General features: G+C 50.1%; 1 protein-coding gene across 1 annotated transcript in view; it reads left to right on the plus strand.

Moving 5' to 3' along the window:
• The window catches only part of LOC138368222 (sacsin-like), a 214582-nt gene that overhangs the window by 57464 nt on the left and 137977 nt on the right, over positions 1-19141 (plus strand). The gene's annotated exons all lie outside the window — the stretch shown is intronic.

Consider the following 19141-nt stretch of genomic DNA (forward strand, 5'->3'; position numbering starts at 1 on the left):
TCGTAACACTACTGTAGGCACCAGGGCAGTCTTAACACCACTGTAGGCACCAGGGCAGTCTTAACACTGTAGTCACCAGGTCAGTCTTAACACCACTGTAGGCACCAAAGCAGTTTTAATGCTGTTGGCACCAGGGCAGTCGTAACACTACTGTAGGCACCAGGGCAGTCTTAACACCACTGTAGGCACCAAAGCAGTTTTAATACTGTTGGCACCAGTGCAGTCTTAACACTGTAGGCACCAGGGCATTCTTAACACTGTCGGCACCAGGGCACTCTTAACACTGTAGGCACCAGAGCAGTCTTAACACAGTAGGCACCAGGGCAGTCTTAACACGGTAGGCATCAGTGCAGTATTAACACTGTAGGCACCAGGCCAGTCTAAACACTGTAAGCACCAGGGCCGTCTTAACACAGTAGGCACCAAAGCAGTTTTAATACTGTTGGCACCAGTGCAGTCTTAACACTGTAGGCACCAGGGCATTCTTAACACTGTCGACACCAGGGCAGTCTAAACACTGTAAGCACCAGGGCAGTCGTAACACTACTGTAGGCACCAGGGCAGTCTTAACACCACTGTAGGCACCAGGGCAGTCTTAACACTGTAGGCACCAGGTGAGTTTTAACACCACTGTAGGCACCAAAGCAGTTTTAATACTGTTGGCACCAGGGCAGTCGTAACACTACTGTAGGCACCAGGGCAGTCTTAACACTGTAAGCACCAGGGCAGTCTTAATACCACTGTAAGCACCAGGTCAGTCTTAACACTGTAGGCACCAGGGCAGTTTTAACATCACAGTAGGCACCAGGACAGTTTTAACACCACTGTAGGCTCCAGTGCAGTCTTAACACTGTAGGCACCAGTGCAGTCTTAACACTGTAGGTACCAGTGCAGTCTTAACACTTTAGGCACAAGGGCTGTTTTAACACTGTAGGCACCAGGGCAGTTTTAACACCACTGTAGGCACCAGGGCAGTGTTAACACTATAGGCACCAGGGCAGTCTTAACACTGTAGGCACCAGGGCAGTATTAACACTGTAGGCACTTGGGCAGTTTTAACATCACTGTAGGCACAAGGGCACTCTTAACACTGTAGGCGCCAGGGCAGTCTTAACAATGTAGGCACCAGGGCAGTTTTAACACTGTAGGCACCAGGGCAGTTTTAACACCACTGTTGGCACAAGGGAAGTCTTAACAGTGTAGGGACCAGGGCAGTCTTAACACTGCAGGCACCAGGACAGTTTTAACACCACTGTAGGCACCAGGGCAGTTTTAACACCACTGTAGGCACCAGGGCAGTTTTAACACCACTGTAGGCACCAGGGCATTCTTACGAATGTAGGCACAAGGGCAGTTTTAACACTGTAGGCACCAGGGCAGTTTTAACACTGTAGGCACCAGGGCAGTTTTAACACTGTAGGCACCAGGGCAGTTTTAACACTGTAGGCACCAGGGCAGTCTTAACCCTGTAGGCCTCAGGGTGTCTTAACTCTGTAGGCACCAGTGCAGTCTTAACACTGTAGGCACCAGTGCAGTTTTAACACTGTAGGCACCAGTGCAGTTTTAACACTGTAGGCACCAGGGCAGTTTTAACACCACTGTAGGCACCAGGGCAGTCTTAATACTGTAGGCACCAGGGCAATCTTACCACCACTGTAGGCACCAGGGCAGTCATAACATTGTAGGCACCAGGGCAGTTTTCACACCACTGTCGGCACCAGGGCAATCTTAACACCACTGTAAGCACCAGGACAGTTTTAACACTGTCGGCCCCAGGCAATCTTATCACTTTTGGCGCCAGGGCAGTCATAATACTGTAGGCACCAGGGCAGTTTTAACACCACTGTAGGCACCAGGGCAGTCTTAACACTGTAGGCACCAGGGCAGTCTAAAGACTGTAGCCACCAGGGCAGTTTTAACACTGTAGGCACCAAGGCAGTTTTAACACTGTAGGCACCAGGGCAGGTTTAACACTGTAGGCACCAGGGCAGTCTTAACCCTGTAGGCCTCAGGGTGTCTTAACACTGTAGGCACCGGGGCAGTCTTAACACTGTAAGCACCAAGGCAGTCTTAACACTGAAGGCACCAGTGTAGTCTTAACACTATAGGCACCAGTGCAGTCTTAACACTGTAGGCACCAGTGCAGTTTTAACACTGTAGGCACCAGGGCAGTTTTAACACTGTAGGCACCAGGGCAGTTTTAACACCACTGTAGGCACCAGGGCATTCTTAACACTGTAGGCACCAGTGCAGTTTTAACACTGTAGGCACCAGGGAAGTCTTAACACTGTAGGCACCAAGGCAGTTTTAACACTGTAGGCACAAAGGTAGTCTTAACATCATTGTAGGCACCAGGGCAGTCTTAAGACTGTAGGCACCAGGGCAGTCTTAACACTGTAGGCACCAGTGCAGTCTTAAAACTGTAGGCACCAGTACAGTCTTAACACTGTAGGCACCAGGGAAGTCTTAACACTGTAGGCACCAGAGCAGTCTTAACACTGTAGTCACCAGGGCAGTTTAATCACTGTAGGCACCAGGGAAGTCTTAACACTGTAGGCACCAGGGAAGTCTTAACACTGTAGGCAACAGGGCAGTCTTAACACTGTAGGCACCAATGCAGTCTTAACACTGTAGTGTACCAGGGCAGTCTTAACACTACTGTAGGCACCAGGGCAGTCTTAACACTATAGACACCAGGGCAGTTTAATCACTGTAGGCACCAGGGAAGTCTTAACACTGTAGGCACCAGGGCAGTCTTAACACTGTAGGCACCAGTGCAGTCTTAACACTCTAGGCACCAGTGCAATCTTAACACTGTAGGCACCAGAGCAGTCTTAACACTGTAGGCACCAGGGCAGTCTTAACACCACTGTCGGCACCAGGGCAGTTTAATCACTGTAGGCACCAGGGCAGTCTTAACACTATTGACACCAGGGCAGTTTAATCACTGTAGGCACCAATGCAGTCTTAACACTGTAGGCACCAGGGCAGTCTTAACACCACTGTAGGTACCAGGGCAGTCTTAACACTGTACGCACCAATGCAGTCTTAACACTGTAGGCACCAGGGCAGTCTTAACACCACTGTAGGCACCAGGGCAGTCTTAACACTGTAGGCCCCAGGGCAGTCTTAACACTGTAGGCACTAGAGCAGTCTTAACACTGTAGGCACCAGGGCAGTCTTAACACCACTGTAGGCACCAGGGCATTCTTAACACTGTCGGCACCAGGGCAGTCTTAACACTGTAGGCACCAGAGCAGTCTTAACACTGTAGGCACCAGGGCAGTCTTAACACGGTAGGCATCAGTGCAGTATTAACACTGTAGGCACCAGGGCCGTCATAACACAGTAGGCACCAAAGCAGTTTTAATACTGTTGGCACCAGTGCAGTCTTAACACTGTAGGCACCAGGGCATTCTTAACACTGTCGACACCAGGGCAGTCTTAACACTGTAAGCACCAGGGCAGTCGTAACACTACTGTAGGCACCAGGGCAGTCTTAACACCACTGTAGGCACCAGGGCAGTCTTAACACTGTAGTCACCAGGTCAGTCTTAACACCACTGTAGGCACCAAAGCAGTTTTAATACTGTTGGCACCAGGGCAGTCGTAACACTACTGTAGGCACCAGGGCAGTTTTAACACCACTGTAGGCACCAAAGCAGTTTTAATACTGTTGGCACCAGTGCAGTCTTAACACTGTAGGCACCAGGGCATTCTTAACACTGTCGGCACCAGGGCAGTCTTAACACTGTAGGCACCAGAGCAGTCTTAACACTGTAGGCACCAGGGCAGTCTTAACACGGTAGGCATCAGTGCAGTATTAACACTGTAGGCACCAGGCCAGTCTAAACACTGTAAGCACCAGGGCCGTCTTAACACAGTAGGCACCAAAGCAGTTTTAATACTGTTGGCACCAGTGCAGTCTTAACACTGTAGGCACCAGGGCATTCTTAACACTGTCGACACCAGGGCAGTCTAAACACTGTAAGCACCAGGGCAGTCGTAACACTACTGTAGGCACCAGGGCAGTCTTAACACCACTGTAGGCACCAGGGCAGTCTTAACACTGTAGGCACCAGGTCAGTTTTAACACCACTGTAGGCACCAAAGCAGTTTTAATACTGTTGGCACCAGGGCAGTCGTAACACTACTGTAGGCACCAGGGCAGTCTTAACACTGTAAGCACCAGGGCAGTCTTAATACCACTGTAAGCACCAGGTCAGTCTTAACACTGTAGGCACCAGGGCAGTTTTAACATCACAGTAGGCACCAGGACAGTTTTAACACCACTGTAGGCTCCAGTGCAGTCTTAACACTGTAGGCACCAGTGCAGTCTTAACACTGTAGGTACCAGTGCAGTCTTAACACTTTAGGCACAAGGGCAGTTTTAACACTGTAGGCACCAGGGCAGTTTTAACACCACTGTAGGCACCAGGGCAGTGTTAACACTATAGGCACCAGGGCAGTCTTAACACTGTAGGCACCAGGGCAGTATTAACACTGTAGGCACTTGGGCAGTTTTAGCATCACTGTAGGCACAAGGGCACTCTTAACACTGTAGGCGCCAGGGCAGTCTTAACAATGTAGGCACCAGGGCAGTTTTAACACTGTAGGCACCAGGGCAGTTTTAACACCACTGTTGGCACAAGGGTAGTCTTAACAGTGTAGGGACCAGGGCAGTCTTAACACTGCAGGCACCAGGACAGTTTTAACACCACTGTAGGCACCAGGGCAGTTTTAACACCACTGTAGGCACCAGGGCAGTTTTAACACCACTGTAGGCACCAGGGCATTCTTACGAATGTAGGCACAAGGGCAATTTTAACACTGTAGGCACCAGGGCAGTTTTAACACTGTAGGCACCAGGGCAGTTTTATCACTGTAGGCACCAGGGCAGTTTTAACACTGTAGGCACCAGGGCAGTCTTAACCCTGTAGGCCTCAGGGTGTCTTAACACTGTAGGCACCAGTGCAGTCTTAACACTGTAGGCACCAGTGCAGTTTTAACACTGTAGGCACCAGTGCAGTTTTAACACTGTAGGCACCAGGGCAGTTTTAACACCACTGTAGGCACCAGGGCAGTCTTAACACTGTAGGCACCAGGGCAATCTTACCACCACTGTAGGCACCAGGGCAGTCTAAAGACTGTAGGCACCAGGGCAGTTTTAACACTGTAGGCACCAAGGCAGTTTTAACACTGTAGGCACCAGGGCAGGTTTAACACTGTAGGCACCAGGGCAGTCTTAACCCTGTAGGCCTCAGGGTGTCTTAACACTGTAGGCACCGGGGCAGTCTTAACACTGTAAGCACCAAGGCAGTCTTAACACTGAAGGCACCAGTGTAGTCTTAACACTGTAGGCACCAGTGCAGTCTTAACACTGTAGGCACCAGTGCAGTTTTAACACTGTAGGCACCAGGGCAGTTTTAACACTGTAGGCACCAGGGCAGTTTTAACACCACTGTAGGCACCAGGGCAGTCTTAACACTGTAGGCACCAGTGCAGTTTTAACACTGTAGGCACCAGGGCAGTCTTAACACTGTAGGTACCAAGGCAGTTTTAACACTGTAGGCACAAAGGTAGTCTTAACATCATTGTAGGCACCAGGGCAGTCTTAAGACTGTAGGCACCAGGGCAGTCTTAACACTGTAGGCACCAGTGCAGTCTTAAAACTGTAGGCACCAGTGCAGTCTTAACACTGTAGGCACCAGGGAAGTCTTAACACTGTAGGCACCAGAGCAGTCTTAACACTGTAGGCACCAGGGCAGTTTAATCACTGTAGGCACCAGGGAAGTCTTAACACTGTAGGCACCAGGGAAGTCTTAACACTGTAGGCACCAGGGCAGTCTTAACACTGTAGGCACCAATGCAGTCTTAACACTGTAGTGTACCAGGGCAGTCTTAACACCACTGTAGGCACCAGGGCAGTCTTAACACTATAGACACCAGGGCAGTTTAATCACTGTAGGCACCAGGGAAGTCTTAACACTGTAGGCACCAGGGCAGTCTTAACACTGTAGGCACCAGTGCAGTCTTAACACTCTAGGCACCAGTGCAATCTTAACACTGTAGGCACCAGAGCAGTCTTAACACTGTAGGCACCAGGGCAGTCTTAACACCACTGTCGGCACCAGGGCAGTTTAATCACTGTAAGCACCAGGGCAGTCTTAACACTATTGACACCAGGGCAGTTTAATCACTGTAGGCACCAATGCAGTCTTAACACTGTAGGCACCAGGGCAGTCTTAACACCACTGTAGGTACCAGGGCAGTCTTAACACTGTACGCACCAATGCAGTCTTAACACTGTAGGCACCAGGGCAGTCTTAACACCACTGTAGGCACCAGGGCAGTCTTAACACTGTAGGCCCCAGGGCAGTCTTAACACTGTAGGCACTAGAGCAGTCTTAACACTGTAGGCACCAGGGCAGTCTTAACACCACTGTAGGCACCAGGGCATTCTTAACACTGTCGGCACCAGGGCAGTCTTAACACTGTAGGCACCAGAGCAGTCTTAACACTGTAGGCACCAGGGCAGTCTTAACACGGTAGGCATCAGTGCAGTATTAACACTGTAGGCACCAGGCCAGTCTAAACACTGTAAGCACCAGGGCCGTCATAACACAGTAGGCACCAAAGCAGTTTTAATACTGTTGGCACCAGTGCAGTCTTAACACTGTAGGCACCAGGGCATTCTTAACACTGTCGACACCAGGGCAGTCTTAACACTGTAAGCACCAGGGCAGTCGTAACACTACTGTAGGCACCAGGGCAGTCTTAACACCACTGTAGGCACCAGGGCAGTCTTAACACTGTAGTCACCAGGTCAGTCTTAACACCACTGTAGGCACCAAAGCAGTTTTAATACTGTTGGCACCAGGGCAGTCGTAACACTACTGTAGGCACCAGGGCAGTCTTAACACCACTGTAGGCACCAAAGCAGTTTTAATACTGTTGGCACCAGTGCAGTCTTAACACTGTAGGCACCAGGGCATTCTTAACACTGTCGGCACCAGGGCAGTCTTAACACTGTAGGCACCAGAGCAGTCTTAACACTGTAGGCACCAGGGCAGTCTTAACACGGTAGGCATCAGTGCAGTATTAACACTGTAGGCACCAGGCCAGTCTAAACACTGTAAGCACCAGGGCCGTCTTAACACAGTAGGCACCAAAGCAGTTTTAATACTGTTGGCACCAGTGCAGTCTTAACACTGTAGGCACCAGGGCATTCTTAACACTGTCGACACCAGGGCAGTCTAAACACTGTAAGCACCAGGGCAGTCGTAACACTACTGTAGGCACCAGGGCAGTCTTAACACCACTGTAGGCACCAGGGCAGTCTTAACACTGTAGGCACCAGGTCAGTCTTAACACCACTGTAGGCACCAAAGCAGTTTTAATACTGTTGGCACCAGGGCAGTCGTAACACTACTGTAGGCACCAGGGCAGTCTTAACACTGTAGGCACCAGGGCAGTCTTAATACCACTGTAAGCACCAGGTCAGTCTTAACACTGTAGGCACCAGGGCAGTTTTAACATCACAGTAGGCACCAGGGCAATCTTAACACCACTGTAAGCACCAGGGCAGTCTTAACACCACTGTAGGTACCAGAGCAGTCTTAACACTCTAGGCACCAGTGCAGTCTTAACACTGTAGGCACCAGGGCAGTCTTAACACTATAGACACCAGGGCAGTTTAATCACTGTAGGCACTAGGGAAGTCTTAACACTGTAGGCACCAGGGCAGTTTTAACACTGTAGGCACCAATGCAGTCTTAACACTGTGGGCACCAGAGCAGTCTTAACACCACTGTAGGCACCAGGGCAGTTTTAACACTGTAGGCACCAGGGTAGTCTTAACGTTGTAGGCACCAGGGCAGTTTTAACACCATTGTAGAAATCAGGGCAGTCTTAACACCACTTTAGGCACCAGGGCAGTCTTAACACCAATGTGGGCACCAGGGCAGTTTTAACACCACTGTAGGCCCCAGAGCAGTCTTTACACCAATGTGGGCACCAAGGCAATTTTAACACCACTGTAGGCACCAGGGCAGTTTTAACACCACTGTAGGCAACAGGGCAGTCTTAACACCAATGTGGGCACCAGGGCAGTTTTAACACCACAGTAGGCACCAGGGCAGTTTTAACACCACTGTAGGTATCAGGGCAGTCTTAACACTGTTACGCACCAGGGCAGTTTTAACACCACTGTAGGCACCAGAGCAGTTTTAACACCAATGTAGGCACCAGGGAAATTTTAAAACCACTGTTGGCACTAGGGAAGTTTTATCACCACTGAAGGCACCAGGGCAGTCTTAACACTGTAGGCATCAGGGCAGTCTTAACACTGTAGGCACCAGGGCAGTTTTAACACCAATGTGGGCAACAGGGCAGTTTTAACACCACTGTAGGCAGCAGGGCACTCTTAACACCGCTGTAGGCACCAGGGCAGATTTAACACCAATGTAAGCACCAAGGCAGTTTTAACACCACTGTAAGCACTAGGGCATTTTTAACACCAATGTGGGCACCAGGGCAGTTTTAACACCACTGTAGACACCTGGGCAGTCTTAACTCCAATGTGGGCACCAGGGCAGTCTTAACACCACTGTAGGCACCAGGCAGTTTTAACACCAATGTGGGCACCAGGGCAGTTTTAACACCACTGTAGGCACTAGGGCATTTTTAACACCAACATAGGCACCTTGGCAGTCTTAACACTGTAGGCATCAGGGCAGTCTTAACACTGTAGGCACCAGGACAATTTTAACACCACTGTAGACACGAGGGCAGTTTTAACACCAATGTGGACACCAGGGCAGTCTTTACACTGTAGGCACCAGGGCAGTCTTAACACTGTTCGCACCAGGGCAGTCTTAACACTGTAGGCAGCAGGACAGTTTTAAAACTGTAGGCACCAGGGCAGTCTTAACACTGTAGGCACCAGGGCATTCCTAATACCACTGTAGGCACTAGGGCAGTCATAACACTGTAGGCACCAGTGCAGTCTTAACACTCTAGATCCATGGCAGTCTTAACACTGTAGGCACCAGGGCAATCTTAACACTGTAGGCACCTGAGCAGTTTTAACACAGTAGGCACAAGGGCAATCTTATCACTGTAGGCACCAGGGCAGTCTTAACACTGTAGGCGTCAGGGCAGTCATAACACTGTAGGCACCAGGGCAGTTTTAACACTAATATGGGCACCAGGGCAGTTTTAACACCACTGTAGGCAATAGGGCAGTCTTAACTCCAATGTGGGCACCTTGGCAGTCTTAACACTGTAGGCATCAGGGCAGTCTAAACACTGTAGGCACCAGGGCAGTTTTAACACTAATATGGGCACCAGGGCAGTTTTAACACCACTGTAGGCACCAGTGCAGTCTTAACACCGCTGTAGGCTCCAGGGCAGTTTTAACACCAATGTAAGCACCAAGGCAGTTTTAACACCACCGTAGGCACTAGGGCATTTTTAACACCAATGTGGGCAACAGGGCAGTTTTAACACCACTGTAGGCACCAGGGCAGTCTTAACACCAATGTGGGCACCAGAGCAGTCTTAACACCACTGTAGGCACCAGGGCAGTCTTAACACCAATGTGGGCAACAGGGCAATCTTAACACCACTGTAGGCACCAGGGCAGTTTTAACACCAATATGGGCACCAGGGCAGTTTTAACACCACTGTAGGCACTAGGGCATTTTTAATACCAATGTGGGCACTAGGGCAGTTTTAACACCACTGTAGGCACCAGGGCAGTCTTAACACCAATGTGGGCACCAGGGCAGTTTTAACACCACTGTAGATACGAGGGCAGTTTTAACACCACTGTAGGCACCATGGCAGTCTTAACACTGAAGGCATCAGGGCAGTCTTAACACTGTAGGCACCAGGGCAGTTTTACACCACTGTAGGCACCGGGGCAGTCAATAACACCAATGTGGACACCAGGGCAGTCTTAACACTGTAGGCACCAGGCCAGTCTTAACACTGTTGACACCAGGGCCGTCTTAACACTGTAGGCAGCAGGACAGTTTTAATGCAGTAGGCACCAGGGCAGCCTTAATACCACTGTAGGCACCAGGGCAGTCTTAAAAACACTGTGGGCCACAGGGCAGTCTTACCACTGTCTTCACCAGGGCAATCTTAACACTGTAGGCACCAAGGCAGTTTTAACACTGTAGGTACGAGAATAGTCTTAACACCACTGTAGGCACCAGTGCAGTCTTAACACTGTAGGCACCAGGGCAGTCCTAATACCACTGTAGGCACCAGGGCAGTCATAACACTGCAGGCACCAGGGCAGTCTTAACACTGTAGGCACCAGGGCAGTTTTAACACTGTTGGTACGAGAATAGTCTTAACACCACTGTAGGCACCAGTGCAGTCTTAACACTGTAGGCACCAGGGCAGTCCTAATACCACTGTAGGCACTAGGGCAGTCATAACACTGTAGGCACCAAGGCAGTCATAACACTGTAGGCACCAGGGCAGTCTTAACACTGTAGGCACCAGGGCAGTTTTAACACTGTTGGTACGAGAATAGTCTTAACACCACTGTAGGCACCAGGGCAGTCATAACACTGTAGGCACCAGTGCAGTCTTACCACTCTAGGCTCCATGGCTGTCTTAACACTGTAGGCACCAGGGCAATCTTAACACTGTAGGCACCAGGGCAATCTTAACACTGTAGGCACCAGTGCAATCTTAACACTGTAGGCGCCTGAGCAGTTTTAACACTGTAGGCACAAGGGCAATCTTACCACCACTGTAGGCACCAGGGCAGTCATAACATTGTAGGCACCAGGGCAGTTTTAACACCACTGTCGGCACCAGGGCAATCTTAACACCACTGTAAGCACCAGGACAGTCTTAACACCACTGTAAGCACCAGGTCAGTCTTAACACTGTCGGCCCCAGGCAATCTTATCACTTTTGGCGCCAGTTCAGTCATAATACTGTAGGCACCAGGGCAGTTTTAACACCACTGTCGGCATCAGGGCAATCTTAACACCACTGTAAGCACCAGGGCAGTCTTAACACCACTGTAGGCACCAGAGCAGTCTTAACACTCTAGGCACCAGTGCAGTCTTAACACTGTAGGCACCAGGGCAGTCTTAACACTATAGACACCAGGGCAGTTTAATCACTGTAGGCACCAGGGAAGTCTTAACACTGTAGGCACCAGGACAGTTTTAACACTGTAGGCACCAGTGCAGTCTTAACACTGTGGGCACCAGAGCAGTCTTAACACCACTGTAGGCACCAGGGCAGTTTTAACACTGTAGGCACCAGGGCAGTCTTAACGTTGTAGGCACCAGGGCAGTTTTAACACCATTGTAGAAATCAGGGCAGTCTTAACACCACTTTAGGCACCAGGGCAGTCTTAACACCAATGTGGGCACCAGGGCAGTTTTAACACCACTAGAGGCAACAGGGCAGTCTTAACACCAATGTGGGCACCAGGGCAGTTTTAACACCACAGTAGGCACCAGGGCAGTTTTAACACCACTGTAGGTATCAGGGCAGTCTTAACACTGTACGCACCAGGGCAGTTTTAACACCACTGTAGGCACCAGAGCAGTTTTAACACCAATGTAGGCACCAGGGAAATTTTAAAACCACTGTTGGCACCAGGGAAGTTTTATCACCACTGAAGGCACCAGGGCAGTCTTAACACTGTAGGCATCAGGGCAGTCTTAACACTGTAGGCACCAGGGCAGTTTTAACACCAATGTGGGCAACAGGGCAGTTTTAACACCACTGTAGGCAGCAGGGCACTCTTAACACCGCTGTAGGCACCAGGGCAGTTTTAACACCAATGTAAGCACCAAGGCAGTTTTAACACCACTGTAGGCACTAGGGCATTTTTAACACCAATGTGGGCACCAGGGCAGTTTTAACACCACTGTAGGCACCAGGGCAGTCTTAACTCCATTGTGGGCACCAGGGCAGTCTTAACACCACTGTAGGCACCAGGGCAGTTTTAACACCAATGTGGGCACCAGGGCAGTTTTAACACCACTGTAGGCACTAGGGCATTTTTAACACCAACATAGGCACCTCGGCAGTCTTAACACTGTAGGCATCAGGGCAGTCTTAACACTGTAGGCACCAGGATAATTTTAACACCACTGTAGACACGAGGGCAGTTTTAACACCAATGTGGACACCAGGGCAGTCTTTACACTGTAGGCACCAGGGCAGTCTTAACACTGTTCGCACCAGGGCAGTCTTAACACTGTAGGCAGCAGGACAGTTTTAACACTGAAGGCACCAGGGCAGTCTTAACACTGTAGGCACCAGGGTATTCCTAATACCACTGTAGGCACTAGGGCAGTCATAACACTGTAGGCACCAGTGCAGTCTTAACACTCTAGATCCATGGCAGTCTTAACACTGTAGGCACCAGGGCAATCTTAACACTGTAGGCACATGAGCAGTTTTAACACAGTAGGCACAAGGGCAATCTTAGCACTGTAGGCACCAGGGCAGTCTTAACACTGTAGGCGTCAGGGCAGTCATAACACTGTAGGCACCAGGGCAGTTTTAACACTAATATGGGCACCAGGGCAGTTTTATCACCACTGTAGGCACCAGTGCAGTCTTAACACCGCTGTAGGCTTCAGGGCAGTTTTAACACCAATGTAAGCACCACGGCAGTTTTAACACCACTGTAGGCACCAGGGCAGTCTTAACTCCAATGTGGGCACCAGGGCAATCTTAACACCACTGTAGGCACCAGGGCAGTTTTAACACCAATGTGGGCACCAGGGCAGTTTTAACACCACTGTAGGCACTAGGGCATTTTTAACACCAACATAGGCACCTTGGCAGTCTTAACACTGTAGGCATCAGGGCAGTCTTAACACTGTAGTAACCAGGGCAGTTTTAACACCACTGTAGACACGAGGGCAGTTTTAACACCAATGTGGACACCAGGGCAGTCTTAACACTGTAGGCACCAGGGCAGTCTTAACACTGTTCGCACCAGGGCAGTCTTAACACTGTAGGCAGCAGGGCAGTATTAACACTGTAGGCACCAGGGCAGTATTAACACCACTGTTGGCACGAGGGCAGTTTTAACACCAATGTGGACACCAGGTCAGTCTTAATACTGTAGGCACCAGTGCAGTCTTAACACTGTAGGCACCAGGGCAGTCTTAACACTGTAGGCAGCAGGGCAGTATTAACACTGTAGGCACCATGGCAGTTTTAACACCACTGTTGGCACGAGGGCAGTTTTAACACCAATGTGGACACCAGGGCAGTCTTAACACTGTAGGCACCAGTGCAGTCTTAACACTGTAGGTACCAGTTCAGTCTTAACACCTTAGGCACAAAGGCAGTTTTAACACTGTAGGCACCAGGGCAGTTTTAACGCCACTGTAGGCACCAGGGCAGTGTTAACACTATAGGCACCAGGGCAGTCTTAACACTGTAGGCACCAGGGCAGTATTAACACTGTAGGCACCAGGGCAGTATTAACACTGTAGGCACCAGGGCAGTTTTATCACCACTGTAGGCACCATGGCAGTTTTAACACCACTGTTGGCACAAGGGCAGTTTTAACACCACTGTTGGCACAAGGGCAGTCTTAACAGTGTAGGCACCAGGGCAGTCGTAACACTGTAGGCGTCAGGGCAGTCATAACACTGTAGGCACCAGGGCAGTTTTAACACTAATATGGGCACCAGTACAGTCTTAACATCGCTCTAGGCTTCAGGGCAGTTTTAACACCAATGTAAGCACCACGGCAGTTTTAACACCACTGTAGGCACCAGGGCAGTCTTAACTCCAATGTGGGCACCAGGGCAGTCTTAACACCACTGTAGGCACCAGGGCAGTTTTAACACCAATGTGGGCACCAGGGCAGTTTTAACACCACTGTAGGCACTAGGGCATTTTTAACACCAACATAGGCACCTTGGCAGTCTTAACACTGTAGGCATCAGGGCAGTCTTAACACTGTAGGCACCAGGGCAGTTTTAACACCACTGTAGACACGAGGGCAGTTTTAACACCAATGTGGACACCAGGGCAATCTTAACACTGTAGGCACCAGGGCAGTCTTAATACTGTTCGCACCAGGGCAGTCTTAACACTGTAGGCAGCAGGGCAGTATTAACACTTTAGGCACCAGGGCAGTATTAACACTGTAGGCACCAGGGCAGTTTTAACACCACTGTAGGCACCAGGGCAGTTTTAACACCACTGTAGGCACCATGGCAGTTTTAACACCACTGTAGGCACCAGGGCAGTCTTAACACTGTAGGCACCAGGGCAGTATTAACACTGTAGGCACCAGGGCAGTATTAACACTGTTGGCACCAGGGCAGTTTTAACACCACTGTAGGCACTATGGCAGTTTTAACACCACTGTTGGAACAAGGGCAGTCTTAACAGTGTAGGCACCAGGGCAGTCTTAACACTGCAGGCACCAGGACAGTTTTAACACCACTGTAGGCACCAGGGCAGTTTTAACACCACTGTAGGCACCAGGGCAGTCTTAACACTGTAGGCATCAGTGCAGTCTTAACACTGTAGGCACCAGTTCAGTCTTAACACCTTAGGCACAAAGGCAGTTTTAACACTGTAGGCACCAGGGCAGTTTTAACGCCACTGTAGGCATCAGGGCAGTCTTAACACTGTAGGCACCAGGGCAGTATTAACACTGTAGGCACCAGGGCAGTATTAACACTGTTGGCACCAGGGCAGTTTTAACACCACTGTAGGCACTATGGCAGTTTTAACACCACTGTTGGAACAAGGGCAGTCTTAACAGTGTAGGCACCAGGGCAGTCTTAACACTGCAGGCACCAGGACAGTTTTAACACCACTGTAGGCACCAGGGCAGTTTTAACACCACTGTAGGCACCAGGGCAGTCTTAACACTGTAGGCACCAGGGCAGTCTAAAGGCTGTAGGCACCAGGGCAGTTTTAACACTGTAGGCACCAAGGCAGTTTTAACACTGTACCCACCAGGGCAGGTTTAACACTGTAGGCACCAGGGCAGTCTTAACCCTGTAGGCCTCAGGGTGTCTTAACACTGTAGGCACCGGGGCAGTCTTAACACTGTAAGCACCAAGGCAGTCTTAACACTGAAGGCACCAGTGTAGTCTTAACACTGTACGCACCAGTGCAGTCTTAACACTGTAGGCACCAGTGCAGTTTTAACACTGTAGGCACCAGGGCAGTTTTAACACCACTGTAGGCACCAGGGCAGTCTTAACACTGTAGGCACCAGTGTAGTTTTAACACTGTAGGCACCAGGGCAGTCTTAACACCATTGTAGGTATCAGGGCAATCTTAACACTGTAGGCACCAGTGTAGTTTTAACACTGTAGGCACCAGGGCAGTCTTAACACCACTGTAGGTATCAGGGCAATCTTAACACTGTAGGCACCAAGGCAGTTTTAACACTGTAGGCACAAGGGTAGTCTTAACATCATTGTAGGCACCAGGGCATTCTTAACACTGTCGGCACTAGGGCAGTCTTAACACTGTAGGCACCAGAGCAGTCTTAACACTGTAGGCACCAGGGCAGTCTTAACACGGTAGGCATCAGTGCAGTATTAACACTGTAGGCACCAGGCCAGTCTAAACACTGTAAGCACCAGGGCCGTCTTAACACAGTAGGCACCAAAGCAGTTTTAATACTGTTAGCACCAGTGCAGTCTTAACACTGTAGGCACCAGGGCATTCTTAACACTGTCGACACCAGGGCAGTCTTAACACTGTAAGCACCAGGGCAGTCGTAACACTACTGTAGGCACCAGGGCAGTCTTAACACCACTCTAGGCACCAGGGCAGTCTTAACACTTTAGGCACCAGGTCAGTCTTAACACCACTGTAGGCACCAAAGCAGTTTTAATACTGTTGGCACCAGGGCAGTCGTAACACTACTGTAGGCACCAGGGCAGTCTTAACACCACTGTAGGCACCAAAGCAGTTTTAATACTGTTGGCACCAGTGCAGTCTTAACACTGTAGGCACCAGGGCATTCTTAACACTGTCGGCACCAGGGCAGTCTTAACACTGTAGGCACCAGAGCAGTCTTAACACTGTAGGCACCAGGGCAGTCTTAACACGGTAGGCATCAGTGCAGTATTAACACTGTAGGCACCAGGCCAGTCTAAACACTGTAAGCACCAGGGCCGTCTTAACACAGTAGGCATCAAAGCAGTTTTAATACTGTTGGCACCAGTGCAGTCTTAACACTGTAGGCACCAGGGCATTCTTAACACTGTCGACACCAGGGCAGTCTTAACACTGTAAGCACCAGGGCAGTCGTAACACTACTGTAGGTACCAGGGCAGTCGTAACACTACTGTAGGTACCAGGGCAGACTTAACACCACTGTAGGCACCAGGGCAGTCTTAACACTGTAGGCACTAGGTCATCTTTAACACCACTGTAGGCACCAGGGCACTTTTAACACCAATGTGGGCACCAGGGCAGTTTTAACACCACTGTAGGCACTAGGGCATTTTTAACACCAACATAGGCACCTTGGCAGTCTTAACACTGTAGGCATCAGGGCAGTCTTAACACTGTAGGCACCAGGGCAGTTTTAACACCATTGTAGACACGAGGGCAGTTTTAACACCAATGTGGACACCAGGGCAGTCTTAACACTGTAGGCACCAGGGCAGTCTTAACACTGTTCGCACCAGGGCAGTCTTAACACTGTAGGCAGCAGGACAGTTTTAACACCATAGGCACCAGGGCAGTCTTAACACTGTAGGCACCAGGGCAGTTTTAACACTGTTGGTGCGAGAATAGTCTTAACACCACTGTAGGCACCAGTGCAGTCTTAACACTGTAGGCACCAGGGCATTCCTAATACCACTGTAGGCACTAGGGCGGTCATAACACTGTAGGCACCAGTGCAGTCTTAACACTCTAGATCCATGGCAGTCTTAACACTGTAGGCACCAGTGCAATCTTAACACTGTAGGCACCTGAGCAGTTTTAACACTGTAGGCACAAGGGCAATCTTAGCACTGAATGCACCAGGGCAGTCTTAACACTGTAGGCGTCAGGGCAGTCATAACACTGTAGGCACCAGGGCAGTTTTAACACTAATATGGGCACCAGGGCAGTTTTAACACCACTGTAGGCACCAGTGCAGTCTTAACACCGCTGTAGGCTCCAGGGCAGTTTTAACACCAATGTAAGCACCGAGGCAGTTTTAACACCACCGTAGGAACAAGGGCATTTTTAACACCAATGTGGGCAACAGGGCAGTTTTAACACCACTGTAGGCAACAGGGCAGTCTTAACACCAATGTGGGCACCAGGGCAGTCTTAACACCACTGTAGGCACCAGGGCAGTCTTAACACCAATGTGGGCAACAGGGCAGTCTTAACACCACTGTAGGCACCAGGGCAGTTTTAACACCAATATGGGCACCAGGGCAGTTTTAACACCACTGTAGGCACTAGGGCATTTTTAACACCAATGTGGGAACTAGGGCAGTTTTAACACCACTGTAGGCACCAGGGCAGTCTTAACACCAATGTGGGCACCAGGGCAGTTTTAACACAACTGTAGATACGAGGGCAGTTTTAACACCACTGTAGGCACCATGGCAGTCTTAACACTGAAGGCATCAGGGCAGTCTTAACACTGCAGGCACCATGGCAGTTTTAACACCACTGTTGGCACAAGGGCAGTCTTAACACTGTAGGCACCAGGGCAGTCTTAACACTGCAGGCACCAGGACAGTTTTGACACCACTGTAGGCACCAGGGCAGTTTTAACACCACTGTAGGCACCAGGGCAGTCTTAACACTGTAGGCACCAGGGCAGTCTAAAGACTGTAGGCACCAGGGCAGTTTTAACACTGTAGGCACCATGACAGTTTTAACACTGTAGGCACCAGGGCAGGTTTAACACTGTAGGCACCATGGCAGTCTTAACCCTGTAGGCCTCAGGGTGTCTTAACACTGTAGGCACCGGGGCAGTCTTAACACTGTAAGCACCAAGGCAGTCTTAACACTGAAGGCACCAGTGTAGTCTTAACACTGTAGGCACCAGTGCAGTCTTAACACTGTAGGCACCAGTGCAGTTTTAACACTGTAGGCACCAGGGCAGTTTTAACACTGTAGGCACCAGGGCAGTTTTAACACCACTGTAGGCACCAGGGCAGTCTTAACACTGTAGGCACCAGTGCAGTTTTAACACTGTAGGCACCAGGGCAGTCTTAACACCACTGTAGGCACCAGGGCAGTCTTAACACTGTAGGCACCAGTGCAGTTTTAACACTGTAGGCACCAGGGCAGTCTTAACATCATTGTAGGCACCAGGGCAGTCTTAAGACTGTAGGCACCAGGGCAGTCTTAACACTGTAGGCACCAGTGCAGTCTTAAAACTGTAGGCACCAGTGCAGTCTTAACACTGTAGGCACCAGGGCAGTTTAATCACTGTAGGCACCAGGGAAGTCTTAACACTGTAGGCACCAGGGCAGTCTTAACACTGTAGGCACCAGTGCAGTCTTAACACTCTAGGCACCAGTGCAGTCTTAACACTGTAGGCACCAGGGAAGTCTTAACACTATAGACACCAGGGCAGTTTAATCACTGTAGGCATCAGAGCAGTCTTAACACTGTAGGCACCAGAGCAGTCTTAACACCACTGTCGGCACCAGGGCAGTTTAATCACTGTAGGCACCAGGGCAGTCTTACCACTATTGACACCAGGGCAGTTTAATCACTGTTGGCTCCAATGCAGTCTTAACACTGTAGGCACCAGGGCAGTCTTAACACCACTGTAGGCACCAGGGCAGTCTTAACACTGTTCGCACCAATGCAGTCTTAACACTGTAGGCACCAGGGCAGTCTTAACACCACTGTAGGCACCAGGGCAGTCTTAACACTGTAGGCCCCAGGGCAATCTTAACACTGTAGGCACCAGAGCAGTCTTAACACTGTAGGCACCAGGGCAGTCTTAACACCACTGTAGGCACCAGGGCATTCTTAACACTGTCGGCACTAGGGCAGTCTTAACACTGTAGGCACCAGAGCAGTCTTAACACTGTAGGCACCAGGGCAGTCTTAACACGGTAGGCATCAGTGCAGTATTAACACTGTAGGCACCAGGGCATTCTTAACACTGTCGGCACCAGGGCAGTCT

The sequence above is a fragment of the Procambarus clarkii genome, chromosome 24 (assembly GCF_040958095.1).
Source record: "Procambarus clarkii isolate CNS0578487 chromosome 24, FALCON_Pclarkii_2.0, whole genome shotgun sequence".
Taxonomy (NCBI): domain Eukaryota; kingdom Metazoa; phylum Arthropoda; class Malacostraca; order Decapoda; family Cambaridae; genus Procambarus; species Procambarus clarkii.